Here is an 8,842-nt window from a genome sequence, read left to right as displayed (position 1 = left end):
GCCGATGGATTTTCAGGTGTTTGCAATCTTTAGATAAGCTATCTAGCTGATCTCCGGCTAGCTGAAGCAGTCTCAGCTTGCTACTTCTCCGCCATCTTGACTCCTCCCCCGATTTTATTTATTTATTTGACAGACCGAGATCACAGGTAGGCAGAGAGAGAAGAGGAAGCAGGCTCCCCACCGAGCAGAGAACCCGACACGGGGCTTGATCCCAGGACCCTGGGATCATGACCTGAGCTGAAGGCAGAGGCTTTAACCCACTGAGCCACCCAGGCGCCCCTGTATTTTTCTATAATACATACGTATTGCTTATGCAATAAGGAAAAGTAAGTATGTTCCAAACATGAGTACAGTCTGTGGATCCTCAATCATTAAGGTCAGTGGCCAGAAAAGACAGGAAAATTGGAAAGCAAAAGAGATAAGCACCAGCTGAAATGAGTATCAACAAAAAAAAACTAAAACAAGACACCTTTCACCATGGAGCAAAGCTAAGGAGAAATTCCATAATGCACGAACCAGCTTCCATGGCAAGAACCAGAGAGGCTTGAGGTAACACTAACACCCACCCAGTCCCATTTTCTCCTTCTACTAAAGTGATTCTTGATATAGAAGATTTTTATGTATAGCTGATCATGAAATAAACCCAAGTTTCTAGAGCTTTATAAAAAGTGACTCCAAAAAGTTTTAGCCTGGCAAAAAGAAAAATTTTTTATGTGCTCAGGCACCTCCCTGCCCTAGTGCAGAGAAAACCGTCTCATGTGTAGGCAAAAAACCTGTACCGTGTACCCTTTCCTACCTAGAGAAGATTAACAGCAGGCTCCAACTTCTCTGTCAATGGTGCTTTTGAAAAAGGGACTTTGTTTCACATAAGAACATTTGAACTTGTTCCTTTGTAAGCGTGAGCACTTTTAACTCAGACACATGTTAAAATCTCAGAATTGTTTCCTTAGATTTGTGGGCCTCCATGATTTTTTCGACTATTATCTGTGCTCCTAGTTTCATCTGCCTTTCCACAGTGGACCCAAGTGCTCTAAGACCCATCTCCAAAGTGTGAAATTCTTCAGGAACAATCCATAAATCCATCAATGACACTTCTGTTAAAAAAAAAAAAAAAAAAAAAAAACATCCAGGGGTACCTGGATGGCTCAGTGGGTTAGGCCTCTGCCTTCAGCTCAGGTCATGGTCTCAGGGTCCTGGGATCGAGCCCCACATGGGGCTCTCTGCTCAATGGGGAGCCTGCTTCCCCCTCTGTCTCTGCCTGCCTCTCTGCCTACTTGTGATCTCAGTCTGTCAAATAAATAAATAAAATCTTTTTAAAAAGTCCGAATTCCCCAACTGCAATCCTTTGTGATGATATTAGCTGAGACCAAAACCTCAATGTTAAAATTACTGGTGGAACACTTTGACTTACATTTGGAGTTCCCATTTGGCAAAAGTAATGAAACTTGATTTCCATTTAGTTGGAATTCCTCCCTTTTCCTTGATTATACCTAAGTTTGGGGGAGTTTATGTTAAGCCAAGGCCTTAAGAGGTGTGCTCCATGGTTCTTGGGTCTTCATCCATAATGGTTTTCCCAAGCCACACCCAGCTGCCCCCCAAAGGCTGAGAGGAGTCACATCTGTGTGTGTGTGCATGGAGGTTGTCAACTTTGAGCCAATGGTTGTCATCTCAAACCAAACACTAAGAGGGGATGAGTTCAGTGAGCATTGGTGGTAGAATGGCAGCCTTCCAAATGTGATGATTTCAGTGAGTGAGAGAATCTCTAGCCTAGATGGGGAAAAAAAAATCATTCCATAGATTCTACAACTGAAAATTCATTTTCTTTACCCAAGAAAATTTTTTTCTAGGCCTTTTTGTTTAAAAAAAAAAAAAAAAAAAAAAAAGCTAGTTATAACTCATCTTCATTCAACTCTTTTAAATCTTCCAATTTTTTTTAGATCTTAATGATTCTAAATTACATATTCTGGAGGATAATTAATGTAGACCTAGCATGTACTTATGTGATCTGAAATCAGCCTGGTATGCCACCTTCCTCAGTGGATGCATTTTCCCAGGGTTAACACTATGCTCTTCATGGGGTGATACGGTGTCTCTTTTCTCTGGTCAACCCAAGCTGTAGTAGGTGCTCAATAAATGCAGGCCATCCTGTTTCCTTGGGATGCTGGAGCTTCCTGTCATGAACCTGGGCGCTGCACTATGAGTGCTAGGTTCGAAAACTGGCTCTGCCACTTGCTAACGAGGCAATCTTGGCCAAATTACTTGTGTTCTCTACATCTTAGTTTCCTCTCCTGCTGAACAGAGTGATAATAGTACCTGTCATGTGGAGTTGTTCGAAGGATTAAATGATATAATGTACCTCAAGCACACAGAGAAGTATGTGCTATAAATCTAGGCCATTTTTAAGATTTCATTGGAATCAGGTCATAAATCAGACCATTCCACAGTGAAACACGTTTTCTCATACTGCTCTATGCAGGAGTACTATGTATTTGTGTCATTTTCTTAGATTTTTTTGTGGGGAAGGGGGTCATGCCTATCTGTTTAACATCAAATGCTTAGGGGCTAAACCAGCAAAATCAAAATAAAAAAACAAAAATAAATTATTAAAATGTAAAAACCTTGCAATGACACTCAAATTCTAGATTAGTACATCAACCAAACCTCTAATTATGTAGATAAATAAAACCGCATCTTAAGTACTTCGCTGCAACATCTACTCTCACAAGATGGCAATGCCCACATATACCCAGAGCGTCTACCTAGGGGTGCCTGGGTGGCTCTGTTGGTTGAGCATTGGACTCTTGGCTTACGGTCAGGTCATGACCCCAGGGTGTTAGGAATGAACCCCAAGTTGAGCTCTGTGCTCAGCGAGGAGTCTCCTTGTCCCTCTCTCTCCCTGCTCCTCCCTCTGCTTACATTTTCTCTCTCTCTCTCTCAAATAAATAAAATCTTCTAAAAAAAAAAAAAGTGTCTAAATATAAAAAGACACATATAAAGGAAGAGTCAAAGAACTGTGCATGCCTTCACTTAAGGGCAGATTTCCAGAGGACAAGCCTCATGTATTTTGTAGCTTGTGCACCAGGCAGGCGAAAAGGGCTTACCCTCTCAACAAAGACTCTATCTATTATAGAGTTCTTGTGAATTATAATTCATAAGATAAATTCCTTTGACACTGAGGATGTTGACTCTTTCACAAATGCAAGATACAATATCGGGGTCTTATTCTTCTGAAACAGCCCATGAAAAAGCCACCGATCCAGTACTCCTTAGCCAGGTAGCTAGATGCGTGTTGATTTAAAAATCCTTCTAAAGATAACACTCTCCGCTGTGAAGGGGCCTTCTTAGCCCTGGGCGTTTCATTCATCATCCTTAGCTTTTGCTGAAAAAAAAAAGTTGGCCGTTCACCTCTCTCTAAAGATCAAATCTACTGTGCTCAAGACAAATTGCTTCCTTCTTCGAGCTTTAAAAATATATGTTTACTTCTAACTCCTAATGAAGATGTATTACTTCAAAAGCCACAAAGTGGAGGTCCCAGATATGCCTTTTGAGTGAATCCCAAGAAAGGTTGTTAGGTTGTGGGCGTAAGAGGTTTCTGCTGCCTCTGAATCAATCCTTGAAAGCGTTCCTCCGAGCTCTCTGCAGTCGGTGCTAACCAGCAGCCTCGGAGGGTCAGAGAAGGGCCAGCTACTGGAAATGATTCAGACCCCTGACACAGCAACCAAACGATAAAATGATTCTTTTTCCCTTAAAGGAGGATAATCCTCCACTCTTTTCATACAATACGCTCAGAGGGGAAGACCAAAATAGAAGCAGAAAACGCTTTCCACAAAAGATGTAATAACAATTTTCTTTACTTGAGCCCAGAGAAGCTAAGTGGTTAAGAGTATTCTACCGAACTAGGAGATACTCAGGGAGACATCAAGGTCCAGAAGAGTTCAAACCTTCTCCACTCAACTGAGAACAAACACATGACTCTGAAGGACGGAGACCAGCTTCTTCTTTTCCCAGAACCACAAAATGATGCACATTGCCGTCAGAGGTCTTTATGGAAAAATGAGGAGGGAACGAGGTGTGAAGATCTGGAGCAATTTTCAAAAGAGCACTCAGCAAGACAGTGGCAGGTCAGGAAAACTGCTTTCCTGCCTCTGAGAGTTACATTTCATCTTCTCTAACACAAGAACTGAGGCCAGTCCCCAATGACTACACAACCACAGTTAGACAAATGTTTCTTGTTAAGAGAACCAACTGAAAATATAATGTGGAAGAGTAAAATACCATCCCCACACATGTCTTTACGGTAGCTAAGATACTAGAGGCCATGGTAACCTCTCCTGATCCTGGGAGACACGGATTTGGGTCCAGGAGTTTTCAATCCTGGCTCCATGGATGCCCCTTTGGGGAGAGCTTGGAAGAGAAAGAAGAGTCAGATATACTCAGCCTTTCTACCCCAATTTCAACCACCAAAACGCTAAGCTTACCTGTTTCAAGGGGTACATGATTTTTAATTTTTTTAAACAATCGAAGCTAACCCTATACCTTCAAAAATGAAGGGACTGAAACAAGGAGAAGTTAAATAACCAGAAAGAAGTACTGCTGAAAGAATGATTAGTGGAGATCAATACGTAAACCAAGCAACCAAGATCTAAAGAAAAAGGAGGGGAACTTAGATCACCCAAGGACCCAGGACAACGAGCACTTTCAAGAGATGATGCATCACTGGCACCTATTACAAACCCAAGGTGGATTTGGTTCACAGACTTAATATTGGTCCCTCTTCCTTTGAACCTCATCTTCTTGCAACAGTGAAATAAAAAAAGGAAGCATGACTACTAACCCTTTTCATCACAAATATATTTATCCTCCTGAAAATAACCTCAGTGATTCTATTCCTTTTCTCCTCTTTCTGTTCTAAATACCTCCTCCTTCTGGTAGCTACCTCTTCAAACCCCAACCCTTCTATGGGTTTTCTTCTGAATCAGTAAAACCAATATGGCCCCACACAACGGCATGTAAGTTGTTTTATCCGAAAGCATCAATTCTATCAATCTTGCATCTGTGGGCAATTTTATTTTGTGAAAAACATAGAAGAGAGAATATTTAAAGTAATACAAGGGGTAATATAAGGCTATTAGTCCCCTTCATATAGTGGTAACAGTGGAACCCGATGCCATGAGGAATCTTATGTCTGGAAGAGTCCTTAAATAGGCCATTCCAACCACCACCACCACCTTCACAGAGTGACGTCCTTAGGCACTGACAATAAGAAACAATCTGAAAACCATTCCGAGATAACCTTTAACACAAACTTTAAATAAAATTATTTGCATGTCTTCTCTTTGTCAGTTCAGTAACCCCATTTCCACATGTTGTGCTCATATTTCTATTTTTATTTTTCTATTTCTGTTTCTATTTTATTTGTGTCGTTCAACCCTGCTATATACTCCTCTTGGTTCTGCAAATCCCCCTCTCCTCCTGAAATGCCAGACTATCCACAAGGTTTCAGTAGGGTCTGAATGAGAAAAAGAAAACGTTTTTCTAAGCTCCTCCATACTATATTTTAGTTGATTTTTCTCAAATTACCGAAAAGCCTACTAGCAAGTAAATATTATTGTTCTCTGTCTTTTTTCTCTGTAGAGGTACGGATGGGTTGATGGGGAGAGGAGGGTGTTCCAAATCACAATGCTTGTGTTTTTGTAAACTTTTTTATTCAACAATAACTTCTGAACATCTTTCTATATCATTAGAATTGATCAACATTGGGGTGCCTGGGTGGCTCAGTGGGTTAAAGCCTCTGCCTTTGGCTCGGGTCATGATCTCAGCATCCTGGAATCTGGCTCCACATCGGGCTCTCTGCTCAAACAGGAGCCTGCTTCCTCCTCTCTCATTGCCTGCCTCTCTGCCCACTTGTGATCTCTGTCTGTCAAATAAGTAAAATCTTTTTTAAAAAATTGATCAACAATATTGTCCTCATGCTCTTACAGTATTCCTTCATCTACATGCCAAAACTTATTTAAATCCAGGATGAACTCTGCCTTCCAAGAAGTTGCTTCTTTGGTCTGGTTCAGTGTTGATTATCCCAACAGTTCCTAACTGGCCTTCTTATCTGCTTTCCCCTCTACAATGCACTAACCACATCACAGCTGACCTTACCCTCTCCTAAAACACAGGGAAAATCATGTTACTCCCCTTTTTTATAAACCTTCTACTGCTCTTTGAGTAAAATCCAAACTCCTTCCCAGGGCAGCCAAGACCGTCCCAGAACCTAGCTTGGGATTCCTGCTCTAATCCCAGCACCCCCATCTCTCCCAACCAGTATTTCCTGCTCACTCCACAGAAACTCAAGCCTTTGTGCATTCCTGTAATGTCCTTCAGCACCTGGTCAACATGGCTAATTCTCACTCCTCTTTAAGATCCTCCTCTACAGCCTTTTATGCCACCAGCAGCATTAGCTGCTCTCTTTTCTGCCTGTGAAGCCATTTCTATATTTCTATACAATGGCATTCATCATATTGTATAATAATTTTTTATGTAAATATTTATCTCTCTCACAATTCTGGCTTTATCCCTAATGTTTTTTTTTTTTTTAAGATTTTATTTATTTATTTGACAGAGAGAGATCACAAGTAGACAGAGAGGCAGGCAGAGAGAGAGAGGGAAGCAGGCTCCCTGCTGAGCAGAGAGCCCAATGCGGGGATCAATTACAGGACCCTGAGATCATGACCTGAGCCGAAGGCAGCGGCTTAACCCACTGAGCCACCCAGGCACCCTATCCTTAATGTTTTGTACGTTAACTTTCCCTCAATAAATGTTTGTTGAAGTGAATTCAATCCCTCAACCTGTGGAACAGACGTATAACTGGATGGGATCAAACATTCAATTCTGCTGAGGTTCTGAGTCCTAAGGATGAAGTGCATTTTCACCCCCACAGTTGTCCTCCTGATATATCATAGCAACTGACATCACTAATCTATGTTTTCTCCACTAACTTTCAGCTTATATGCAAGGGTCAGAGTCTTTTTTTTAAAATTAACATATAATGTATTATTTGTTTCAGGGGTACAGGTCTGTACAGGTACAGTGCACAATTCACAGCACTCACCATAGGACATACCCTCTCCAATGTCCTTAACCCAGCCAAGGGGTCAGAGTCTTCGGGATGGTAACATTGATAACATTTGAACTCTTTCTGCTGTAAGGAGGGATAATGAATTCATGAATTATGTCCAACATCCTATTAAAATCGAAAAGTTTTGGAAGAGGCATGCACTGTGAGAAAGCCGCCAATACTGTTACAGAAAACAAAAGTCGGCCAATAATATAGAAGTAACATTTAAATGTGAATATTGGTAAATGTGAAATAGTTCATTAACTTTACCAGTCTTTATGACTTTCTTTTCTTTTCCCCTTCCAATAACACAGAACTTTCTACTGAACAATCAGCCAAGGAATATCAAATGACTTAGTCTTTGATGGTATTTTCAGGAAACAAAAGAAAGAGAAAGAGAAGTTGTCTAGATAATATTGGTTTCAGCGACATCAATGTTTAGTTTCCAATTTCCTCCTAGGGTTTCTAGGCTTAGCGAAGCATGACAATTGTTTTTTCAATAAAACACAGTCCTACAGCCCTGCAATCCTAATCATGTGTTGTTTTGCATTACTTCGTACTGTTCTCATTCTAATTGCCACTGATTTATTGAATGCTTGGTCTCCTAAGCATGGTTCATATGGACACTGAAACCCGATGAAGTCAAAAGCAACACTGCAATAACGTGAGTCTGAAAAACATATAAATGTTGCCAACTTAATGATTCTTTCCTTAATAAATCACTAGAGATACCCAGACTCAGATTTCCCTTAAGTCAACGAGAAGAACGTGTTTCCTTGACTGTTCCGTTTTTAAAAGAAATGTAACAAAGAAATCGAGACATGCACAAATACTAAGTGCACAGTTCAATCAATGCTCGCAAAGGAAGCCCAGCAATGTCACTAGGATGTTAATTATACCCAGCACCCCCAAAGCTGCTCTTGAATGTACTTGCCAGTCTACCTACTTAAGTAGCCCATATTCTGGTACGTTAGCTTTGTCTGTTTTTTAACTTTACATGAATGGACTCATATAGTGTATACCAGAATGTCTGGTTTCTTTTGCTCCAGGTGATCTTTCTGAGATGCGTTTTTGTTTTCGCATGTGCCAAGAGTCACGTGGAGCTCGGCGTTAGAATATTAAAAAAGCTTTAGTCAAAAGAGGAAACAGTGAACGAGATGACTTTTTGAAATAACCTGAAGTCAACGGCTAAGAAGCAGCTGCTTGAGGTGAGAAATGCAAAACACCAAAAAGAGCCCTATGAGATAAGCCAGAAAAATGGTCTTGGAAAGAAATGCCCAGAACTGAAACATCTCTCTTAGCTGAAAAGAAAAGAAAATTGGCCCTTCAGAAACTATTTCGATTCAGGTTGTCTTCGCTCTCATCTCTTTCGCAAAATCTTGCTTTTTTTCCTGCCTATGCCGTTCTGTAGCTGCTCTCTGATGGCCGCACCTCCATGAGGGATCGGGTTTTGCCACCTTTTCTCACACTGTATGGTAAATGATTCCTCATATAAAATGATTCCAAACAATTCTTTCCATGAAAAGACATTTTCAGGGGTGCCTGGGTGGCTCAGTGGGTTAAAGCCTCTGCCTTCGGCTCTGGTCATGATCCCGGGGTCCTGGGATGGAGCCCCACATCAGGCTCTTCACTCAGTGGGGAGCCTGCTTCCCCCTCTCTCTCTGCCTGCCTCTCTGCCTACTTGTGATCTCTGTCTGTCAAATAAATAAATAAAATCTTAAAAAAAAAAAACCAAAA

The 8,842-nt window shown here is 41.0% G+C and overlaps 1 long non-coding RNA gene across 1 annotated transcript in view; it reads left to right on the top strand.

The window, feature by feature from the left end:
• LOC132028019 (uncharacterized) overlaps positions 1–8,842 on the top strand; it is a 25,232-nt gene that overhangs the window by 13,092 nt on the left and 3,298 nt on the right. The window contains exon 2 of the long non-coding RNA XR_009407321.1: positions 8,155–8,313. This is a non-coding gene — a long non-coding RNA (uncharacterized LOC132028019). The remainder of the gene's footprint in view (positions 1–8,154; positions 8,314–8,842) is intronic.

This window comes from Mustela nigripes, chromosome 12 (genome assembly GCF_022355385.1).
Source record: "Mustela nigripes isolate SB6536 chromosome 12, MUSNIG.SB6536, whole genome shotgun sequence".
Taxonomy (NCBI): Eukaryota; Metazoa; Chordata; class Mammalia; order Carnivora; family Mustelidae; genus Mustela; species Mustela nigripes.
The sequence above is the reverse complement of the archived record's forward strand: the minus strand, read 5'-3'. Positions and strand labels throughout refer to the sequence as shown.